At 42.5% G+C, this 25,522-nt stretch overlaps 2 protein-coding genes across 2 annotated transcripts in view; both read right to left on the minus strand.

Moving 5' to 3' along the window:
* The window catches only part of LOC143766456 (uncharacterized), a 44,684-nt gene extending 31,445 nt beyond the window's left edge, over positions 1-13,239 (minus strand). Inside the window, exons 1-2 of the mRNA XM_077254170.1 lie at positions 13,149-13,239; positions 8,468-8,571 (exon numbers count right to left, since the gene is read on the minus strand). The gene's annotated coding sequence lies outside the window, so the exon portion shown is untranslated. The remainder of the gene's footprint in view (positions 1-8,467; positions 8,572-13,148) is intronic.
* LOC143766445 (uncharacterized) overlaps positions 1-25,522 on the minus strand; it is a 459,812-nt gene that overhangs the window by 417,455 nt on the left and 16,835 nt on the right. The window lies entirely within an intron of this gene.

The raw sequence follows: 25,522 nt of genomic DNA on the forward strand, positions 1-25,522 counted from the left end.
TCATGATAGTGTTCATTCTATCTTTGACAAGAGATATTGAGAGTGTAGGAGACTTCCATTTTGACGCTATATGTATTTTGGTTGCCATTCCCAATAACACCACCAGTCTGTGCATTTTTTTCGATAAACCCTGCGGTTTTAATCCCAGAAGGAAGGTCAGTGGGTTCAATGGTGTCTCCTTTCCAATCATCCTATCCAGTAAAAGCTTTACCTCCCGCCACAGTTCAGCAACCACCGAGCAGGACCACCATATGTGACTCATGTCTCCCGGTGCGTCACAACCTCTAAAGCATTTGTCAGAAACCAGTGGATATATAGTATGCAGTCTCGTTGGGACCAGGTATGTTCTATGTAAGACTCTAAGGGAAGACTCAACTAATGACACCTGATGGGAACCCCTAGACAAGGCATCACAACAGCTCTGCCACTCCTTCAGTGAGATATCAAATCCCAGATCCTCCTCCCATAGTCGCATAAATTTAAGCTTTTTCTCTTTCTGTATACTAGTAAAGGAAGAATACAAAAAAGAAATAACCCCCCCTCCCAGCGGATCATCCATACATCTCTGCTCGAACCCTGTGACCACAATAGGTATTCGACTCGGTGTAGTCTTTCTGACAAAATCAAAGATTTGGTTAGTACGGAATATTTCCCGCACTGGCGGATCATACTTTTGATTAAACTCTTGTTTGGACAAGATTATGTTAAACGGGGAGCAGAGATGTTTTATTGAAGTTATTCCCCTGAATGTCCACCAGGAGAATGGTTGTGGATCAAGACCCGGAGGGAAGGCAGGGTTGCCAAATAGTGAGTTTAGTGGTGTATTCTTGGTTTGCAATTCATTCTTGAATCTCTCCTTTCTCCAGAGGAGCAAAGACTGAGCCGCAAACGGTGAAATATTAGTGATATGTTTAGGGAGTTTAGCCTCCGACCACATCAGGCCCAACAGAGAGTAGGGTTTTAATTGAAAAGACTCCAATTGTACCCATCTAGGTTTGTCAACTGTGGAACATACTCTAGTTAGATGGGCAATTTGGGCTGCTTTAAAATAATTTATAAAGTTAGGTAAGGAGAATCCTCCCTTCTTCCGATGAATAAACATGATCTGTTGCCTGATCCTGGGTTTTTTCCCCTGCCATATAAATTTAGACACCATAGAGTGTATATCTCGTAATATTCTCGAAGGAATTTGAATGGGGAGGGAGCGAAACAGATATAGAAACCTCGGGAGGGAGACCATTTTTATGGCGTTTATTCTGCCTAACCATGAAAGTGTCAGCGACGACCATCTAGTCAAGTCTCTTTGAAAATTCTTTATAAGAGGGGCATAGTTCCATTTAAATAGGGTGGATCTGTCAGACGTCAAGTTAATCCCCAGATAGGTTAGAAAATGTTCTTTTTTCTCAAACCCGAACTGTGACACTAAATATGTTTGGTCTTTTAAAGGTATGTTCAGGAAGAGGGCCTCTGATTTGTCTATGTTTATTTTAAGCCCCGATACCAACTCAAATTCACGAAGTAAAGAGAATAAATTTGGAAGAGTGGTATGTGGGTTTGAGAGGGTTAAGAGCAAATCGTCAGCAAACAAACTGACTTTGTACTGATCTCCCAGATCCATAGGTCCTAAGATATTAGAGTTCTTCCTTATAGCCTCAGCAAGGGGTTCCATAACCAAGGCAAACAGAGCTGGCGAAAGAGGACAGCCCTGTCTAGTTCCTCTCATTATATTTATTGGGGTAGGCTTTAACGACGGGAGCTTAAGATACGCAGTTGGCTGATCATAAAGTAAAGTTAGGCAATTGACTAGTTTGCGGGGAAGACCAAACATTGATAATACCTCAAAGAGGTATGGCCATGACACAGAGTCAAAAGCCTTCTCAATGTCTAAGGCTAGAAGCATAGTAGGTCGTTGATTATTTGCTGCCGAATGTATAATATTTAAATTACGCCTTATATTATCAGGTCCCTGCCTCCGTGGTATAAAGCCAACTTGGTCTCTATGTACCAGTGAGGGGAGAACTTTATTCAATCTATCTGTAATAATGGATGTGAATATTTTTAAATCTACATTAAGTAGCGAGATTGGTCTGTAGTTTTTAGTTAACATGTGGTCTTTTTTGGGCTTAGGAATAACTGCTACATGTGCTATGTAAAATTCTGGGGGCATTTGTTTACCATTTAATAGTGCATTACAGAACTTTGTAATGTGTGGAATAAGGGTCTCTTTAAATTTTTTATAGTAAGGCGCTGTAAGGCCGTCAGGTCCAGGGGCTTTATCAGACTTTAGTTTTTGGAGTGTTAACTCCACGTCCTCGTCTGTTATCTCAGCTTGTAATGATTGGGAAGAGGAGTCGTTAAGTTTAGGGAGAGTCAGATTCTGCAGGAAAGTTTGTAGAGAATGCGGGGGAGGGGGTCTAGGTGAAGAGTATAAATGTTGATAAAAGTTATGGAACTCAGTATAAATATCCTCGGGATGAGCAGAGACATTTCCATCGCTTTTTCTAATTGAATGGATAGTATTTAAAGTTTCTTTTTGTCGTAATTGACGCGCTAATAATTTGCTTGGTTTGTTTGCCATTCTATAAAAAGAGGCTCTCGTCCATGCTAGGGCCCGCTCCGTTCTGTGAGTGAGGACAGCATTCAACTGAAGTTTAACATCTTGTATCTGTTTAATGAGATACCTTGAGGAGGATTGTTGATTTGCTTGTTCAAGATTAAGTAATTTGTTTTCTAGTTTAATTTGCAACTCGGATCTATTTTTTTTCTTAGCTGCTGCCAACTTAATTATGGTGCCGGTGATAAATTTTTTATGCGCTAACCAAACGTTCCCCGGAGATGTCTCTTCATTCACGTTCTCTTGAAAATATAGCTTAAGATCCTTGCTTATGGACGCCGCTATATCCGGATCTGTCAAAAGAGAGTTGTTTAGTCGCCACCTGAACAGTCTAGATGCGTTAGCAGTAAATTTGAAGACAGTAAAGACTGCATCATGATCCGACCAAGAGGATGGAACATGACGGGAGAACTGAACCCCCAGTAATGTGTTTGCTGTGGCTAAATGCAAATCTATCCTCGAGTAAGTTTTATGTACTGCAGACATAAAAGTGTATCCCCTTGTGGAACTATTCGTCTCCCTCCAAACGTCAACCAATCGATGCTCACTCATCAGCCTAAATATTTTTCGCCTATCTCTCTTAGATATGTCTGTTCGTTTTGCTGCAGTGCAATCTAGTGCAGGGTCCAAAGTGAGGTTGAAATCCCCGCACCAGATCAAATGCTGATAGGATATTGCCGACAACTTTGATAATATTAATCTAAACACTAGTAACTGAGTTGTAGTGGGCATGTAGCTGTTAACTATGCAGAGGCTTTGTCCTTGTAATTTGCCATGGATGATGATATATCTTCCCTTCAGGTCCTCAACAGTGCCCTCTATCTGAAACGGTAGGCTATTTTTAAGTAGTATGGCCACACCCCTAGTCTTACGTTCCCAAGTCGCGAGATAAAAACGAGAGTAGTTGGAGTCAAGATATTTAGGGCTAGAGGTTTTTGAGAAATGGGTCTCCTGTAAGCATATAATGTCCGGTCTGTGTTTGTGATAGTCTAGAAACGCTTTTTTGCGTTTCATGGGTGAATTGAACCCATGCACATTATGGGACAATACCCTACACATAGGTGAAAGAACTATTACCGCTAATGATCCGCCAGTGACTTTTGTCCGATTTCATCAACTTGCCAGGATATCGCATTAAAGATAAGTAGAGCAGTAAGTCATACGCACATCTGTTAAGAGACATAAGGGAGAAAACAACACAGAGGGAGACATAAACAATAGACAAAAAACAATTAAACATTTGGGTTAAATACCCTTTGTAGGCAGCGTTCCAGGATCCCATAATAAAAGGAACCCCAGAAGTCGGCCTGGTCGGACAACATGCACCAAGGCCCAACAGTCTAACCCTTGCTAATTAAGAATTATATATAAGTGGAAAATATGCTACTCGTAGGTTATGGCCAATTATAAAATGTAACTTCAAAACGCCACTAGCTGACTTTACCAGAAACTAGCCAGGGCAGTCTTTTATAAAATCACAATGCAAAAACAAAGGCATTACAGTTTCGGTCATATAGGAGATCACCGTATGGTCTCAGGAGTAAATCAGGTAACCCGCGCATTCTGGCTCCTGGTCCTAGGGGCCTGTATCCATTCTCTCTGTGGGCGTGGTCTACGCTTCGGTTGAGGAGGAATGGGGTCCAAGACTTGTATTTCTGCGCGTTCAAGAGCTTTTATTCCTTCTTCCAAAGACCGGCATATAAAAGATTCGCCTTTATGAGTAAATAATAAAGCAAACGGGAACCCCCATCTGTACTTAACATCCAGAGCCTGAAGTGCTGCTGTAACTGGTTTGAGCGCCCTTCTCCTCGCAAGCGTAGAGGGTGATAAATCAGCAAAAAGTCGCACTGTACTAGGTAGTCCAGGTAGGGACGACATTTCTCTGGTTGCTGAGAGAATTAGGTCTCTGGATTCTTCATAATGCATCTTAAGCACTACATCTCTAGGGAAATCAGTTGTCTTAGGTCTGCCCAAGGCTCTGTGGATCCTTGTTATGTGGAGCAATGCAGGGTCTACATCTGGGAGAAGTGCTTTAAACAATGCTGTAGCAGTGTCTTTAAGGGTTATGATAGACTCTGGGAGGCCTCTAATGCGTATATTGCCTCTACGGGACCTATTCTCAAAGTCCTCACACTTTAGCTCCAAGTCTATTATACGCTCATTGTGTACCTTAATGTTCTCCTGATCCTCCTCCAGGGCCCCTATTGTCTCCTCCATCTTGTCCTCCAGGTTGGAGGTACGCTGTATGATTTCTTGAATTTGCGCTGTGACATCATGCATTGCTGCTTTCAGCTCAGAGCGGAATGTCTCCTGCAGTGTCTTTATCAGGGTTTCCGTGGGGACTACCGTCTCCCCCGCTGTGCTAGTGTCCTCCGTTTCAGCGTCGCTGCTCGCCGCTGTGAGGGAAGCTGAGGACTGTGCTGATGCGGCGGCCATCTTGCCCACGCCGCTGTGCAACAGGAGCTCTTCAATAGTGCGGCTTGCCGCTTGCCCCGCTCCTCCTTTCCTCGGCATGATCGTTCCGGCGGTATTCTGCAGTAAGTCCCCGCTATTTCTATAGCTTATAGGTATGTTTCCAGCGCTAGGTGGGGTTATATTGGTCTGCTGGGATGCGGAGCTCAGCCGGCCATGTCTGACCTCACCAAGACCCGCGCATGCGCCCGAGAAAGAATCATTTCTAATTCTGTGTTTCCAGGATTCTTCTTGTGGGAATTGGCTGCAACATCCCCTGTGCAATATATTTCTAGTATTAATGCGCCAGAAATGGGGAATCTCCATATCCCTCCACCACAGAGCCGCACTCCACATAGAGAATAATGGAGCCTCCAGCACCGACCTCCACCCACAGAGCAACACTACACATAGAGAATAATGGAGCCTCCAGCACCGACCTCCACCCACAGAGCAACACTCCACATAGAGAATAATGGAGCCTCCAGCACCGACCTCCACCCACAGAGCCACACTCCACATAGAGAATAATGGAGCCTCCAGCACCGACCTCCACCCACACTCCACATAGAGAATAATGGAGCCTCCAGCACTGACCTCCACCCGCAGAGCAACACTACACATAGAGAATAATGGAGCCTCCAACACCGACCTCCACCCGCAGAGCCTCACTCCACATAGAGAATAATGGAGCCTCCAGCACCGACCTCCACCCGCAGAGCCGCACTCCACATAGAGAATAATGGAGCCTCCAGCACTGACCTCCACCCGCAGAGCCTCACTCCACATAGAGAATAATGGAGCCTCCAGCACCTACCTCCACCCGCAGAGCCACACTCCACATAGAGAATAATGGAGCCTCCAGCACCGACCTCCACCTGCAGAGCCGCAATCCACAGAGAATAATGGAGCCTCCAGCACCAACCTCCACCCGCAGAGCCGCACTCCACAAAGAGGATAATGGAGCCTCCAGCACCGACCTCCACCCGCAGAGCCGCACTCCACAAAGAGGATAATGGAGCCTCCAGCACCGACCTCCACCTGCAGAGCCGCACTCCACAAAGAGGATAATGGAGCCTCCAGCACCGACCTCCACCCACAGAGCCGCACTCCACAAAGAGGATAATGGAGCCTCCAGCACCGACCTCCACATAAAGAATAATGGAGCCTCCAGCACCGACCTCCACCCGCAGAGCCGCACTCCACATAGAGAATAATGGAGCCTCCAGCACCCACCTCCACCCGCAGAGCCGCACTCCACATAGAGAATAATGGAGCCTCTGACACAGACCTCCACCTGCAGAGCCGCACTCCACATAGAGAATAATGGGGCCTCCAGCACCGACCTCCACCCGCAGAGCCGCACTCCACATAGAGAATAATGGAGCCTCCAGCTCCGACCTCCACCCGCAGAGCCTCACTCCACATAGAGAATAATGGAGCCTCCAGCACCGACCTCCACCCGCACTCCACATAGAGAATAATGGGGCCTCCAGCACCGACCTCCACCCGCAGAGCCGCACTCCACATAGAGAATAATGGATCCTCCAGCATCGACCTCCACCCGCAGAGCCTCACTCCACATAGAGAATAATGGAGCCTCCAGCACCGACCTCCACCCGCAGAGCAACACTCCACATAGAGAATAATGGAGCCTCCAGCACCGACCTCCACCCGCAGAGCCACACTCCACATAGAGAATAATGGAGCCTCCAGCACCGACCTCCACCCGCAGAGCCACACTCCACATAGAGAATAATGGGGCCTCCAGCACCGACCTCCACCCGCAGAGCCTCACTCCACATAGAGAATAATGGAGCCTCCAGCACCGACCTCCACCCGCAGAGCAACACTCCACATAGAGAATAATGGAGCCTCCAGCACCGACCTCCACCCGCAGAGCCGCACTCCACATAGAGAATAATGGAGCCTCCAGCACCCACCTCCACCCGCAGAGCCGCACTCCACATAGAGAATAATGGAGCCTCTGACACAGACCTCCACCTGCAGAGCCGCACTCCACATAGAGAATAATGGGGCCTCCAGCACCGACCTCCACCCGCAGAGCCGCACTCCACATAGAGAATAATGGAGCCTCCAGCACCGACCTCCACCCTATTAAATCTAGGTCTCCACTAAAAGGAGATGAATCAAAACCTTCCTATCCTAAACAAATCATATATCCCGACATATAATAAGACAATAAAAGGAGGGGTTGGCCCAAAAAACCCAACACCTGAAACAAATCCCAGCTCACTTTCTTTCAAAAGTGACACTAAAGGAGACACCAAACCACTGACGCCATCTGTGATACCTACAGAGGAAATGGACACCTCTAAATCGTACAAAAGAAAGGGTCTTAGTCAGTGGCGTAACTACAAAGTTATGGGCCCCGGTGCGAACTTCCAAATGGGGCCCCCCCCACCCCCCCCCCACCTTCCCCTAGATACGCCTCGGACTGTTGCAGGAATCTCCTGCACTGCAACATGGTGTTGGGTGCCAGCACAGCCCGCACAGTGGTATATCCAGCACAGCCCGCACAGTGGTATATCCAGCACAGCCCGCACAGTGGTATATCCAGCACAGACCGCACAGTGGTATATCCAGCACAGCCCGCACAGTGGTATATCCAGCACAGCCAGCACAGGGGTATATACAGCACAGCCCACATCTCATCTCCCCCCCCCCCCCCGATAATGGCCCCACAGTCCGTTTAAAAAGAAAAAAAAAAACTCTCCTCACCTTTCCTTTTGCCCGCGCTGCTCCTGGCGGCTGAAGTCTGCCCAGGACCCTGCAGGTGCGCGATGATATGACGTCATCGCGCACCCGCAGTGTACTGTCAGAGGCAGAGCGGGGAATGATGGGAGAGGGAGCGTCAGGTGACGCTCTCTCCTTCATCATTGCATTGAACTATACCGGTGTCATAGACACCGGTATAGTTAAATGCGGCAGAGGCGGCGGCGGCACTGGGGGGGGGTTCCGGGGGAGGAACAGTGCAGCGGCCCACTACTGGCATCGGCTCTTCTGGCATTTGCCAGAAGTGCCCGATGGCCAGCCCAGCCCTGCAGTCAGACCTGCCGGCCCGGGGCCCCTGACCTGTGGGGCCCGGTCGCAATGGCGACCGCTGCGACCGCAGTAGTTACGCCCCTGGTCTTAGTGACCAAGAGAATAAAGCGTACCCATCTACAGATGAGTCAGATAGCCTTTCAGACGATTACTCACCTAACAAAGACTTTAATAAAATTGAACAAGTTATGAAATTTCCTCTACACTTATTAGCTTTAATATTTAACCTCCCTCTGACCGAATCATGGAGCAAATCTGGCATTAGGAGAATTGGGAATATTCACAATGGGATTAAATTCCTTACATTCAACGAGATAAAATCTAAATACAACTTACCCTCTTCTGAACTGGTCCTTTTTATTATGCTATAGGACAGTATACAAAAACCCCTGACCGGTAAAGCCTTGAATCTTGTAGTCCTTTCTTCACTGCTGTGCAACCTAAACAATAAAAACATTTGGAGCCAAAGTAACCTATCTAGTTACTTTATCAAGGACAATGTTAGCTCTAAAAACGTATATATGAAGAGGTGGGAGTCCGACCTTGGTACAGACTTGAGAACTGAACAATGGGACAGCGCTATAAAAAACACAAACCAGTCAAACATATCAATGGCGTTCCATGAGTCCTATTGTAAAATAATGACAAGATGGTATCTAACGCCCATCAGATTGTCACATATAAACCAGGAACACTCTCCCGTATGTTGGAGAGACTACGGGGTAATCTCTTTCATTTATTTTGGGGTTGTCCGATAATAAAAAATCTCTGGTTCCAGGTATCGCGCCATATTAACTCCTTTTCTGAAATCTTTGTGATCACCCCTCAAAGGGCGCTTCTTTCCCTTGACGTGGAGCAATTTGAGCCCTCGGTTAGAAATGTCATCATACAGATCCTCCTAGTTGTCAACAATGCATTGGCATTCTGGTGGAAAAAAACCCGAAACACCCAAAGTCTCAGATATTTTGGACAAAATTCACCAACATAGCGCTCTGGAATGGAGATTTGTGGCTAACAATAGCAGTGTTTACAAATATTCTAATGGAAGATCTGGAACAGCAAATTTAACCCCTTCACCCCCAAGGGTGGTTTGCACGTTAATGACCGGGCCAATTTTTACAATTCTGACCACTGTCCCTTTATGAGGTTATAACTCTGGAACGCTTCAACGGATCCCGGTGATTCTGACATTGTTTTCTCGTGACATATTGTACTTCATGATAATGGTAAAATTTCTTTGATATTACCTGCGTTTATTTGCAAAAAAAATGGAAATTTGGCGAAAATTTTGAAAATTTTGCAATTTTCCAACTTTGAATTTTTATGCCCTTAAATCACAGAGATATGTCACACAAAATACTTAATAAGTAACATTTCCCACATGTCTACTTTACATCAGCACAATTTTGGAACCAAAATTTTTTTTTTGTTAGGGAGTTATAAGGGTTAAAAGTTGACCAGCAATTTCTCATTTTTACAACACCATTTTTTTTTAGGGACCACATCTCATTTGAAGTCATTTTGAGGGGTCTATATGATAGAAAATACCCAAGTGTGACACCATTATAAAAACTGCACCCCTCAAGGTGCTCAAAACCACATTCAAGAAGTTTATTAACCCTTCTGGTGCTTCACAGGAATTTTTGGAATGTTTAAATAAAAATGAACATTTAACTTTTTTTCACAAAAAATTTACTTCAGCTCCAATTTGTTTTATTTTACCAAGGGTAACAGGAGAAAATGGACCCCAAAAGTTGTTGTACAATTTGTCCTGAGTACGCCGATACCCCATATGTGGGGGTAAACCACTGTTTGGGCGCATGACAGAGCTCGGAAGCGAAGGAGCGCCATTTGACTTTTCAATGCAAAATTGACTGGAATTGAGATGGGACGCCATGTTGCGTTTGGGGAGCCCCTGATGTGCCTAAACATTGAAACCCCCCACAAGTGACACCATTTTGGAAAGTAGACCCCCTAAGGAACTTATCTAGAGGTGTGGTGAGCACTTTGACCCACCAAGGGCTTCACAGAAGTTAATAATGCAGAGCCGTAAAAATAAAACAAAATTTTTTTCCCACAAAAATTATTTTTCAGCCCCCAGTTTTGTATTTTCCCGAGGGTAACAGGAGAAATTGGACCCCAAAAGTTGTTGTCCAATTTGTCCTGAGTGCGCTGATACCCCATATGTGGGGGGGAACCACCGTTTGGACGCATGGAAGGGCTCGGAAGTGAAGGAGCGCCATTTGGAATGCAGACTTAGATGGAATGGTCTGCAGGCGTCACATTGCGTTTGCAGAGCCCCTAATGTACCTAAACAGTAGAAGCCCCGCACAAGTGACCCCATTTTGGAAACTAGACCCCCCAAGGAACTTATCTAGATGTGTTGTAAGAACTTTGAACCCCCAAGTGTTTCACTACAGTTTATAACGCAGAGCCGTGAAAATAAAAAATATTTTTTTTCCCACAAAAATTATTTTTTAGCCCCCAGTTTTGTATTTTCCCAGGGGTAACAGGAGAAATTGGACCCCAAAGGTTGTTGTCCTATTTGTCCTGAGTACGCTGATACCCCATATGTTGGGGTAAACCCCTGTTTGGGCACACGGGAGAGCTGGGAAGGGAAGGAGCACTGTTTTACTTTTTCAACGCAGAATTGGCTGGAATTGAGATCGGACGCCATGTCGCGTTTGGAGAGCCCCTGATGTGCCGAAACAGTGGAAACCCCCCAATTATAACTGAAACCCTAATCCAAACACACCCCTAACCCTAATCCCAACAGTAACCCTAACCACACCTCTAACCCTGACACACCCCTAACCCTAATCCCGAACCTATTCCCAACCGTAAATGTAATCTAAACCCTAACCGTAACTTTAGCCCCAACCCTAACCCTAACTTTAGCCCCAACCCTAACTGTAGCCTTAACCCTAGCCCCAACCCTAGCCCTAACCCTAACCCTAATGGGAAAATGGAAATAAATACATTTTTTTTATTTTTCCCTAACTAAGGGGGTGATGAAGGGGGGTTTGATTTACTTTTATAGCGAGTTTTTTAGCGGATTTTTATGATTGGCAGCCGTCACACACTGAAAGACGCTTTTTATTGCAAAAAATATTTTTTGCGTTACCACATTTTGAGAGCTATAAATTTTCCATATTTTGGTCCACAGAGTCATGTGAGGTCTTGTTTTTTGCGGGACGAGTTGACGTTTTTATTGGTAACACTTTTGGGCACGTCACATTTTTTGATCGCTTTTTATTCCGATTTTTGTGAGGCAGAATGACCAAAAACCAGCTATTCATGAATTTCTTTTGGGGGAGGCGTTTATACCGTTCCGCGTTTGGTAAAATTGATAAAGCAGTTTTATTCTTCGGGTCAGTACGATTACAGCGATACCTCATTTATATTATTTTTTTATGCTTTGGCGCTTTTATACGATAAAAACTATTTTATGGAAAAAATAATTATTTTTGCATCGCTTTATTCTCAGGACTATAACTTTTTTATTTTTTTGCTGATCATGCTGTATGGCGGCTCGTTATTTGCGGGACAAGATGACGCTTTCAGCGGTACCATGGTTATTTATATCAGTCTTTTTGATCGCGTGTTATTCCACTTTTTGTTCGGCGGTATGATAATAAAGCGTTGTTTTTTGCCTCGTTTTTTTTTTTTTTTCTTACGGTGTTTACTGAAGGGGTTAACTAGTGGGCCAGTTTTATAGGTCGGGTCGTTACGGACGCGGCGATACTAAATATGTGTACTTTTATTGTTTTGTTTTTTTTATTTAGATAAAGAAATGTATTTATGGGAATAATTTTTTTTTTTTTTTCATTATTTTGGAATATTTTTTTTTATTTTTTTTTACACATTTGGAAAAAATTTGTTTTACTTTTTTACTTTGCCCCAGGGGGGGACAATACAGATCGGTGATCTGCCAGTTTGCATAGCACTCTGACAGATCACCGATCTGAGAGAAGTGCAGGCTGCTTCACAGTGCCTGCTCTGAGCAGGCTTCTGTGAAGCCACCTCCCTCCCTGCAGGACCCGGATCCGCGGCCATCTTGGATCCGGGTCTGGAGCAGGCAGGGAGGGAGGTAAGACCCTCGCAGCTTGCGATCACATCGCGTTGCTGCGGGGGGCTCAGGGAAGCCCGCAGGGAGCCCCCTCCCTGCGCGATGCTTCCCTGCACCGCCGGCACATCGCGATCATGTTTGATCGCGGTGTGCCGGGGGTTAATGTGCCGGGAGCGGTCCGTGACCGCTCCTGGCACATAGTGCCGGATGTCAGCTGCGATAGGCAGCTGACACCCGGCCGTGATCGGCCGCGCTCCCCCCGTGAGCGCCGCCGATCGCGCTCGACGTACTATCCTGTCGGCGGTCATACGGGCCCACCCCACCTCGACGGGATAGTACGTCGGATGTCAGGAAGGGGTTAAGGTTTAAAATTGCCATTTTGTGCCTCTTTCCTCGGAATTGTTTACATTTAAGTATGACATCTACATACAACATTCGTCAAATTGCAAAACAGTATTTGTTTGTTAGAGACTGTTATTAGGGTTCTCTAATGTTATTGATCCCTTCCACCGTTAACCCTTCCCTCCCCCTCCCTCATTTCCCTAATCCCGGTTTTTAATACAAAACCTAATACAATTATTTTAAAAAGAAAAATGAAAATATGGGACTAGTGTATGCAATGTTACTGTGCAAAAAGGGAAATAATAAAAGTGCAGATGTGCTGCTAAGTGCTGAACTGGAAATTATCCCAATTGTAAATGATGTCTAAAAGGCAAGATGACACATTTCTCTTGTATTTTAGGCATTTTTTACATTTTAAAAACTACAAAAAGGAAAAGGCGGTGATGTAATAGTTTGGACACGCTTGGAGATGTTCGCTCAGATAACTTTGACCCAGGTTTCACACCTTAATTAACCTGTTAGAGTTATCGCTTGTTCACTATCATTGTTAGGAAAGGCCAGGTGATGCAAATTTCCCAGCTTTGTAACAATCCAGCCTCCTCTAACCTTGTGCCAAAAAACAGCAGTCATGGGTTCTAAGCAGCTGCCGAGCTCTCTGAAAATGGTGGAGGCCACAAAGCAGAAGGATATAAGAAGAGGGACATACTAAAAAGAATGAAGAAAAGGAATAAATAAAAAGAATGAACATAATAACTTTTAGGTCCAAAGAGATGGAGAGGTGTTATAGATTTCTTATGCATCTTGGATATGAAATGAACACGAAATATATGTAGAATATTAGGAAATCAACATATCCCATAAAAACAGGTGTATACTATATTCCCTGAGCGTGATAGGTGGGGAATGAACATGAAATATATGTAGAGAATAGGGGAATGAACACATATCCCATAATAACAGGTGTATATTATATTCCCTAACACTGATAGGTGGGGAATGAAGATGAAATATATGTAGAGAATAGCAGAATGAACACATATCCCATATAAACAGGTGTATATTATATTCCCTGTGCCTGATAGGTGAGGAATGAACATGAAATATATGTAGAGAAGAGGAGAATGAACACATATCCCATATAAACAGGTGTATATTATATTACCTGAGCCTGATAGGAGGGGAATGAACATGAAATATATGTAGAGAATAAGGGAATGAACACATATCCCATATAAACAGGTGTATATTATATTCCCTGAGCCTGATAGGTGGGGAATGAACATGAAATATATGTAGATAATAGGAGAATAAACACATATCCCATATAAACAGGTGTATACTATATTCCCTGAGCGTGATAGGTGGGGAATGAACATGAAATATATGTAGATAATAGAGGAATGAACACATATCCCATATAAACAGGTGTTTATTTTATTCCCTGAGCCTGATAGGTGGGGAATGAACATGAAATATATGTAGAGTATAGGGGAATGAACACATATCCCATAATAACAGGTGTATATTATATTCCCTAACACTGATAGGTGGGGAATGAAGATGAAATATATGTAGAGAATAGGAGAATGAACACATATCCCATATAAACAGGTGCATATTATATTCCCTGAGCGTGATAGGTGGGGAATGAACATGAAATATATGTAGAGAAGAGGAGAATGAACACATATCCCATATAAACAGGTGTATATTATATATTCCCTGAGCGTGATAGGTGGGGAATGAACATGAAATATATGTAGAGAATAAGGGAATGAACACATATCCCATATAAACAGGTGTATATTATATTCCCTGAGCCTGATAGGTGGGGAATGAACATGAAATATATGTAGATAATAGGGGAATGATCACATATCCCATAAAAACAGGTGTATACTATATTCCCTGAGCGTGATAGGTGGGGAATGAACATGAAATATATGTAGATAATAGAGGAATTAACACATATCCCATATAAACAGGTGTTTATTTTATTCCCTGAGCCTGATAGGTGGGGAATGAACATGAAATATATGTAGAGAATAGAGGAATGAACACATATCCCATATAAACAGGTGTATATTATATTCCCTAACACTGATAGGTGGGGAATGAAGATGAAATATATGTAGAGAATAGGAGAATGAACACATATCCCATATAAACAGGTGCATATTATATTCCCTGAGCCTGATAGGTGAGGAATGAACATGAAATATATGTAGAGAAGAGGAGAATGAACACATATCCCATATAAACAGGTGTATATTATATATTCCCTGAGCCTGATAGGTGGGGAATGAACATAAAATATATGTAGAGAATAGAAGAATGAACACATATCCCATATAAACAGGTGTATATTATATTCCCTGAGCCTGATAGGTGGGGAATGAACATGAAATATATGTAGAGAATAAGGGAATGAACACATATCCCATATAAACAGGTGCATATTATATTCCCTGAGCCTGATAGGTGAGGAATGAACATGAAATATATGTAGAGAAGAGGAGAATGAACACATATCCCATATAAACAGGTGCATATTATATTCCCTGAGCGTGATAGGTGGGGAATGAACATGAAATATATGTAGAGAAGAGGAGAATGAACACATATCCCATATAAACAGGTGTATATTATATATTCCCTGAGCGTGATAGGTGGGGAATGAACATGAAATATATGTAGAGAATAAGGGAATGAACACATATCCCATATAAACAGGTGTATATTATATTCCCTGAGCCTGATAGGTGGGGAATGAACATGAAATATATGTAGATAATAGGGGAATGATCACATATCCCATATAAACAGGTGTATATTATATTCCCTGAGCGTGATAGGTGGGGAATGAACATGAAATATATGTAGAGAAGAGGAGAATGAACACATATCCCATATAAACAGGTGTATATTATATTCCCTGAGCGTGATAGGTGGGGAATGACCATGAAATATATGTAGAGAATAAGGGAATGAACACATATCCCATATAAACAGGTGTATATTATATTCCCTGTGCCTGATAGGTGGGGAATGAAGATGAAATATATGTAGATAATAGCGGAATGAACACATATCCCATATAAACAGGTGTATATTATATTCCCTGTGCCTGATAGGTGGGGAATGAAGATGAAATATATGTAGATAATAGGGGAATGAACACATATCCCATATAAACAGGTGTATATTATATTCCATGAGTGTGATAGGTGGGGAATGAACATGAAATATATGTAGAGAATAGGGGAATGAACACATATCCCATATAAACAGGTGTACATTATATTCCCTGTGCCTGATAGGTGGGGAATGAAGATGAAATATATGTAGATAATAGAGGAATGAACACATATCCCATATAAACAGGTGTATATTATATTCCTTGTGCCTGATAGGTGGGGAATGAAGATGAAATATATGTAGATAATAGGGGAATGAACACATATCCCATATAAACAGGTGTGTATTATATTCCCTGTGCCTGATAGGTGGGGAATGAACATGAAATATATGTAGATAATAGAGGAATGAACACATATCCCATATAAACAGGTGTATATTATATTCCCTGAGCCTGATAGATGGGGAATGAACATGGAATATATGCAGATAATAGGGGAATGAACACATATGCCATATAAACAGGTGTATACTATATTCCCTGAGCCTGATAGGTGGGGAATGAACATGAAATATGTGTAGAGAATAGGAGAATGAACACATAGTCCATATAATCAGGTATATATTATATTCCCTGTGCCTGATAGGTGGGGAATGAACATGAAATATATGTAGATAATAGGAGAATGAACACATATTCCATATAATCAGGTATATATTATATTCCCTGAGCCTGATAGGTGGGGAATGAACATGAAATATATGTAGATAATAGGAGAATGAACACATATCCCATATAAACAGGTGTGTATTATATTACCTAAGCTTGATATCTCTTCAAATGTAACATGTTTGGCAAGAAAAAACACAATACGACATGCCAAATTATCCCCTGTGTATAATAGCCAAAGTAATGGCACCTAGCCCTTTTAAGATACAAGACTAACAATTCCCTAATCCAGTGTTTTTCCAGTTCTAGTTGCCTCTTGGGATTAGTCACCTTGTTGTGCAGAGGTTCTCACATCCTTCTCTGCTTAGCCCCATTTTATATTCTTATGAAAGTGTGGAATAAGGTTACTGAAATTGTGATTTTGAATTGTTTGTAATATTGTATATAAGTGAGGCCCCTTGCAGAGAGGATTAAAGACACACATACTCCTACCGTATGCAGGGCAGGGAATGCTAAATGAGATTTAATTATCACCCATGTATCCTGAATGGGAGTGATTCATTGTTATAACCACTTTCAAATCTGGTGCATTTTAACTGGTTCCTCTGTTCTCCTGTATCATGTGATGAGCATGTAAATGTATAAGTGTAGAGGTGTGAGTCAGAATTTTCTGAAGGTTGTGCAGTGAGGAAGAGCTGACAGAGATACTAGCCTGAAAAACTAGTTCAGAGGACTCTCAAAAATGTCACCTACAATTATCCCATATATTTTTGGAGTGCATGAGCAATTAGCATTTGATGTAGTTGTCAAGCTTCTAAGCAAGACAGACCTAAATGAATCAAAAGTTATTTCTATGGCCCCTGCATTGCCTAAAGGAGGAGAAGTATATGTGTACTGCTCACAGTCATCGGAAAGGGCACATCAAATGGACTTCAAGTATGATCAGTACAGGTGGGTTTGCAAAGGTTCTAATGTGACTTCACAGATGAAACATTTGCCTACAATTATCAAACAATACTACTACCTTAAAGATCCAAATGGAGTGAAAAAACAAACATTGTCTGGCTTCAAGAAACATGTATATTTTCTCAGAGAATCAACAGAGATGAACAGATTATATGTCATTCACTATCTTGGTGATGAAAAGCTACATAGACCCTCAGCCCATGGTAATCAGAAGTTGTCAAAACGACCCTTCATTCCTACAATGAAAACAGTGTTCACTGATGCTCAAAAAGACATTATGATATCAAAGAACAGTAAAAAGACCTACAGCAGTTTGTTGGCCAATATGTTGCAGACTGAAAAACTGCATATGCCTGTGGTTTTACCACGTGATTTAAAACAGGTTCAAAATGTGGGCTACAAATTAAAGAAGGAGAAGAAAATCTGTAATGATGAAATATTCTGTTTGTTTGAGCTATGCAATCAATTGGATTCATTTTTTATTAGAATTCAAACATTTCCACAACTTACAGTATCATTTGGTCACCCAGACATAATCAAAGAAGCATGTACTCTTATTCAGATGTCCTGTCAAGATCCTAGTTTGCCACAATTATTATCATATGATACAACTTTTAACATAGGAGATTTTTATCTGTCTCCATTGGTTATGAGAAATGTAGCATTAGTAAGTGATCCTATATTCCCTGTTGCATTCCTCCTTCATGTAAAAAAATTTATGAGGGATCATGAATATTTTTTAACTGAAATTCTCCGCCAGCTACACTGCAAAAATATGACATTAGTGCCTTTGGTCACTGATAGAGAAATCGGAATTATAACAGCACTGCAGAAACACTTTCCTCAAATAAAAAATGTGCACTGTGTCAACCATATATTAAGAGATGTTGCTTTATGGATTCGGAATCATGGTGGAAAAAAAGATGATCTGAAGGTCCTTAGGGATCATATGATTCAGCTAATTAACAGCAATTGTATTGAGGACTACAATCAAAAATATGAACACTACAGCAAAATGTGGAGCAGTGCCTTTAAAACATACTTTGATCAACAATTCAAGATGGCTTTGCCAAAGCACTCAACAATTTTTTTTACAGAACAGTTTGCTGTATTTCGAAAAGACCGCACAGCAACAAACAATATAAGTGAGAGCTTCAACAAAATGGTGAAAGAGCAAACAGATTGGAAAGAATTACCTGTTGATGCACTAGTGCTTGCAATGTACCATATGCAGTGTTTTTACCTTTTTGAATTTCAGCGAGCATATTGTAACATGGGTAAATACCATGTGAAAGATCAATTTTCCTATTTAATTAAGCATTGCAGTGAAGTAGATTTTCCCAAATTTTATGAACTAGAAAAAATTGTTGAGGCTATAAAAGGAGGAGTTCCAGCTTCTGTTTTTACTGTGGAAAAAGGAAAAAATTTCAGACTGACACAGACATCAATTGCTAGAATGATTGTTAACTCTGGACATGTTTCACTTTGTGCACAGTCATCTACTTTCACAATTAGAGACTTCAGGGGTCCTAAAGTACAAGCGGTCAAACTTGCACCAGAACCAACATGCTCTTGTAACAGTACAGGAAAATGCTACCATATTATCGCAGCTGAAATTGCAGTTGGTCTAAATGATGGGAATGACAAACATACCTACTCATTAAGTTTGCTTCTAAAAAGAAAGCGAGGCAGAAGCAAAAAATCTGGAAGAAAGAAGCCAAAGCTGGATGATTATGATTATGATATTTTACCTGCTCCTGATTCTCATTATGCCACTGGTTCTCCAAGAAATTTTGAAGCAGATGATACAAATGGGCCTGTGAATGATTCATTTTCTAATGACTTTTTTGGGAAAAATTTACTCCCAAAACATTCAACACCAAAAAAAAAGGCAATGAAAGTTGACTTGATTAGCGAACCATGGAATGTGGAGCCTAAAAAAGATGACCTTGCGCTAATTGAAAATCTGAAGGAGGAGATTAAAGAAACTCTTGAACCATTTGCATGGCTCTGTGGAGAAGCTATAGAGGAAGCCATTATGAACTTTATTTGTAAATTGAAGTATACAGAAAAAATATTGTTGTGTCCAGTTTACATTTACCAAAGCATTGTGAGAGGCTGCAGTAGTTTATTCTACAGTTTCTTAGCAAACAACCATGCCCTTAATAAGGATCTTTTGCTAGTTCCTTTTAATACAGATGTATATGGAACTGGTCAGCACTGGTGCTTAGGAGTGATTATATTTAAAACAAAGGAAATTGTAATACTTGATTCATGCAAAAACTTTGAAAGAGCTCAGACAAACATTTCAAATCTTGTTTCAATTGCTGCAGCATGCTACCAGTTGGGTAATTTAAAATGTGACATGACTGAGTGGAGTACCTTATTGTGTGAGGATGCTGTGCAACAAAGCAATAGCTATGATTGTGGGGTTTACACAATACTAAATGCGTACACTATCATTACCGGACAATGCTATACTAATATAATTAGTGAACATGCAAGAGTATGGATAGGTGTAAATATTGCGCAACATAAATTATGCGGCTGTTCCAAAAAAAGATGGAAAAAGCAGACTGTCAATTTTAGTAAATTGCATCGGTCTTTAACCCCTTCATGACCCAGCCTATTTTGGCCTTAATGACCTTGCCGTTTTTTGCAATTCTGACCAGTGTCCCTTTATGAGGTAATAACTCAGGAACGCTTCAACGGATCCTAGCGATTCTGAGATTGTTTTTTCGTGACATATTGGGCTTCATGTTAGTGGTAAATTTAGGTCGATAATTTCTGAGTTTATTTGTGAAAAAAACGGAAATTTGGCAAAAATTTTGAAAATTTCGCAATTTTCACATTTTGAATTTTTATTCTGTTAAACCAGAGAGTTATGTGACACAAAATAGTTAATAAATAACATTTCCCACATGGCTACTTTACATCAGCACAATTTTGGAAACAAATTTTTTTTTTGCTAGGAAGTTATAAGGGTTAAAATTTGACCAGTGATTTCTCATTTTTACAACAAAATTTACAAAACCATTTTTTTTAGGGACCACCTCACATTTGAAGTCAGTTTGAGGGTTCTATATGGCTGAAAATACCCAAAAGTGACACCATTCTAAAAACTGCACCCCTCAAGGTGCTCAAAACCACATTCAAGAAGTTTATTAACCCTTCAGGTGTTTCACAGCAGCAGAAGCAACATGGAAGTAAAAAATGAACATTTAACTTTTTAGTCACAAAAATTATCTTTTAGCAACAATTTTTTATTTTCCCAAGGGTAAAAGGAGAAACTGGACCACGGACGTTGTTGTCCAATTTGTCCTGAGTACGCTGATACCTCATATGTGGGGGTAAACCACTGTTTGGGCGCACGGCAGGGCTCGGAAGGGAAGGAGCGCCATTTGACTTTTTCAATGAAAAATTGGCTCCACTCTTTAGCGGACACCATGTCGCGTTTGGAAAGCCCCTGTGTGCCTAAACATTGGAGCGCCTCCACAAGTGACCCCATTTTGGAAACTAGACCCCCCAAGGAACTTATCTAGATGCATAGTGAGCACTTATAACCCTCAGGTGCTTCACAAATTGATCCGCAAAAATGAAAAAGTACTTTTTTTTCACACAAAATTTCTTTTAGCCTCAATTCTTTCATTTTCACATGGGCAACAGGATAAAATGGATCCTAAAATTTGTTGGGCAATTTCTCCTGAGTACGCCGATACCTCATATGTGGGGGTAAACCACTGTTTGGGTGCACGGCAAGGCTCGGAAGGGGAGGCGTGCCATTTGACTTTTTGAATGGAAAATTAGCTCTAATCGTTAGCGGACACCATGTCGCGTTTGGAGAGCTCCTGTGTGCCTAAACATTGGAGCTCCCCTACAAGTGACCCCATTTTGGAAACTAGACCCCCCAAGGAACTTATCTAGATGCATAGTGAGCACTTATAACCCCCAGGTGCTTCACAGAAGTTTATAACGCAGAGCCGTCAAAATAAAAAATAATTTTTCTTTCCTCAAAAATGATTTTTAGCCCAGAATTTTTTATTTTCCCAAGGGTAATAGGAGAAATTGGACCCCAAATGTTGTTGTCCAGTTTGTCCTGAGTACGATGATACCCCATATGTGGGGGTAAACCACTGTTTGGGCGCACCGCAGGGCTCGGAAGGGAAGGCACGCCATTTGGCTTTTTGAATGGAAAATTAGCTCCAATCATTAGCGGACACCATGTCACGTTTGGAGAGCCCCTGTGTGCCTAAACATTGGAGCTCCCGCACAAGTGACCCCATTTTGGAAACTAGACCTCCCAAGGAACTAATCTAGATGTGTGGTGAGCACTTTGAACCCCCAAGTGCTTCACAGAAGTTTATAACGCAGAGCCATGAAAATAAAAAATAATTTTTCTTTTCTCAAAAATGATTTTTTAGCCCACAATTTTTTATTTTCCCAAGGGTAACAGGAGAAATTTGACCCCAAAAGTTGTTGGCCAGTTTCTCCTGAGTACGCTGATACCCCATATGTGGGGGTAAACCACTGTTTTGGCACACGTCGGGGTTTGGAAGGGAAGTAGTGACGTTTTGAAATGCAGACTTTGATGGAATGCTCTGCGGGCGTCAGGTTGCGTTTGCAGAGCCCCTGATGTGCCTAAACAGTAGGAACTCCCCACAAGTGACTCCATTTTGGAAACTAGACCCCCAAGGGAACTTATCTAGATGTGTGGTGAGCACTTTGAACCCCCAAGTGCTTCACAGAAGTTTATAACGCAGAGCCGTGAAAATAATAAATGTGTTTCCTTTCCTCAAAAATATTTTTTTAGCCCAGAATTTTTTATTTTTGCAAGGGTAACAGGAGAAATTTGACCCCAAAAGTTGTTGTCCAGTTTCTCCTGAGTACGCTGATACCCCATATGTGGGGGTAAACCACTGTTTGGGCACATGCCGGGGCTCGGAAGGGAAGTAGTGACGTTTTGGAATGCAGACTTTGATGGAATGGTCTGCGGGCATCATGCTACGTTTGCAGAGCCCCTGATATGCCTAAACAGTAGAAACACCCCACAAGTGACCCCATTTTGGAAACTAGACCCCCCAAGGAACTTATCTAGATGTGTGATGAGCACGTTCAACCCCCAAGTGCTTCACAGAAGTTTACAACGCAGAGCTGTGAAAATAAAAAATCATTTTTCTTTCCTCAAAAAAGATGTTTTAGCAAGCAATTTTTTATTTTCACAAGGGTAACAGGAGAAATTGGACCACAGTATTTGTTGCCCAGTTTGTTGTGAGTACGCTGATACCCCATATGTGGGGGTAAACCACTGTTTGGGCACACGTCAGGGCTCGGAAGGGAAGTAGTGACATTTGAAATGCAGACTTTGATGGAATGGTCTGCGGGTGTCACATTGCATTTCCAGAGCCCCTGATGTGCCTAAACAGTAGAAACACCCCACAAGTGACATACATTTTGGAAGATGGCGGCGCCCAGGGAGAAGACGGACCGACTTCGGGAGGCTCGGTAAGTATGAGGGGGTGGTGGGGGGGTGGATCGGAGCACAGGGGGGGGGATCGGAGGACCGGGGGAGCAGACAGGAGCACGGGGGAGCGGACAGGAGCACGGGGGAGCGGACAGGGGGACGGAGGGGGGCACCGGACAGAACGGAGCACTGGGGAGGAGATCGGGGGCGGTGGGGGGGGGCAGAACATGATTTCCAGCCATGGCAGATGCTATTGCAGCATCGGCCATGGCTGGATTGCAATATTTCACCATTTTCATAGGTGAAATATTGCAAATTGCTCTGATTGGCTGTTGCACTTTCAACAGCCAATCAGAGCGATCGTAGCCACGTGGGGGCAAAGCCACCCCCCCTGGGCTGAAGTACAACTCCCCCTCTCCCTGTAGATCGGGTAAAATAGGAGTTAACCCTTTCACCCGATCTGCAGGGATGCGATCTTTCCATGACGCCACATAGGCGTCATGGGTCGGATTGGCACCGACTTTCATGACGCCTACGTGGCGTCAAAGGTCGGGAAGGGGTTAAAAAAAAAGGCCCATAACATTAAACTGTCTGAGAGACCCTTGATGGATTACTTAATTACCTTTATGGATGCTCATAGCACATGGTCAAAATGTGAAGCTAAAACTTGTCATGGAAACTATACCCCTCTGCATGAAATGGTTTTTTGTTGTTGTTGCAGAAATTGGTTGCATTTGGAATGTCTTAAAATAAATGCAAAAAAATTACCAACTTACTATATCTGCTCCAAATGTTCTCAGTAAGAAAGATAGTGGATTTACATTTAATAATACTCACTTGGCATAGCAGTATGTGATTATTGTGAAAACCACTTCCGTAATTTGGACATTGATATTAACAATGCGATTTCAATCTTTGTTAGTTTTGCTGTTCCTGATAATTATTACGTAGTTGTTAGTTTATTACTTCTATTTTCTTCTCATTTATTTATTTATAAAGTTTGTGAAGATCACTTGATGGCATGGTGTTTAACCCCTTACTGAAATTACCGTATTTTCTGGTGTGTAAGACGACTTGGCGTATAAGACAATCCCCAACTTTTCCATATAAAATATGGAGTTTGGGATATACTTGCCGTATAAGACGGGCTCATCTTATACGCCCAGTTATCTCATACGGCGTGTACGGTGTGGATGGTTCCCAGGGTCTGGAGGAGAGGAAACTCTCCTTCAGGCCCTGGGATCCATATTCATGTAAAAAAAAGAATACAAAAAAAATATATATAGGATATACTTACCCTCCGACTGCCCGTGGCTCTCAGCGGTGAAAGCGGCAGCCTCCGTTCCTAAGGATGCATTGAGCTAAGGACATTCGATGACGTCACGGTCACGCAACCGCGACGTCATCGAAGGTCCTTCGCTCAATGCATCCTTAGGAATGGAGGCTGCCGCTTGCACCGCTGAGAGCCGCGGGCAGTCGGAGGGTAAGTATATCCCATTTATTTTTTTCCTCTCCTCCAGACCCAGGAAACCATACAGGACCGCTCCCTGCACACGCCGTACCCAGAGTATAAGACGACCCCCGATGTTTGAGATGATTTTCAGGGGTTAAAAAGTCGTCTTATACGCCGGAAAATACAGTAAGTGCATACCCGCAAATGGATGTACAGGTACATCCTGACGATTAATGCAGGCACATGGGTCTGCAGCATCCATGGGAAAAAACCTTAATGACTGATTATTTTGCAGAACTATAATAACTGTTATTAATAACAGTAAGAGTGGTTTCATGCCCTCTATGTCCACTTGCATTGATCTGTAAAGCTATACTGAAATATGTACAGTACCAGCTGTCAAAAAGGGGCAAAGAATGTAGATGCAGCATACGTCATTGAGTTGGAATATTTAATATAATATAATTAGAATTGAGTTGGAATATTTCTAGGCAGTCATGTTAAGGCTGGATATTGGATGTATATTTATAGTGTCTATTAAACTGTTGTAAAAGATGTGAGAGTGAATGGGTCACTTACTGGGGTGGTCGCGTTGGTTATTGACACATGCAAGGAATGCCACCTGTCAAAGGCCATCCTTTTAATCTTGGTTTTTGATGTGAGGTCACTTTGAATAAAAAAGTCTTGTAGGCAGACTGCAGTAATTACACAGAAATTTTTCTACAAAATGTCATCTTAGTAACTGCGGTATTTGGGCAATATTCGGAGCTGTCCATAAACCAATGGATATCCTGACTATGTCATGTAATACGGGCGCTGATGGGCGGGACTTCCGGCGCGCTTGCCGAAAGCGCTTGTTAAATTGCTGCTGTCAGAGTTTGACAGCGGCATTTAAGTAGTTAACAGCCACGGGTGGATCAAGATTACACCCGTGGCTGTTAGAGGCACATGTCAGCTGTTCAAAATAGCTGACATGTGCCGCAAAAGATGTGGACTCAGCGCAGGGTCAGAAAGGGGTTAAAGGGGTCCAAACCGATATTCGCGGTCAGTTTGTGTGACTGCAGATTTATGAATCCACCCCAGCTCACACACTGTGCTGCAAGAATTTGTCCGTTTATGAGCTGGGACCGGTGGGTACATATGCATTATGCATACTTCCGGGCAGAAGCCATCTAGTAGTTGTGGACTTGTATGGAGCGAAGCCACACCCCACCTAGTCATGCGGCCGTCCAGTGAGTGCTGCCATCTAATGGGTGTCGCCTCGCTCAATACAAGTGTGTGTGGATTGAGGC

Source organism: Ranitomeya variabilis, chromosome 4 (assembly GCF_051348905.1).
Source record: "Ranitomeya variabilis isolate aRanVar5 chromosome 4, aRanVar5.hap1, whole genome shotgun sequence".
NCBI classification, from domain to species: Eukaryota; Metazoa; Chordata; class Amphibia; order Anura; family Dendrobatidae; genus Ranitomeya; species Ranitomeya variabilis.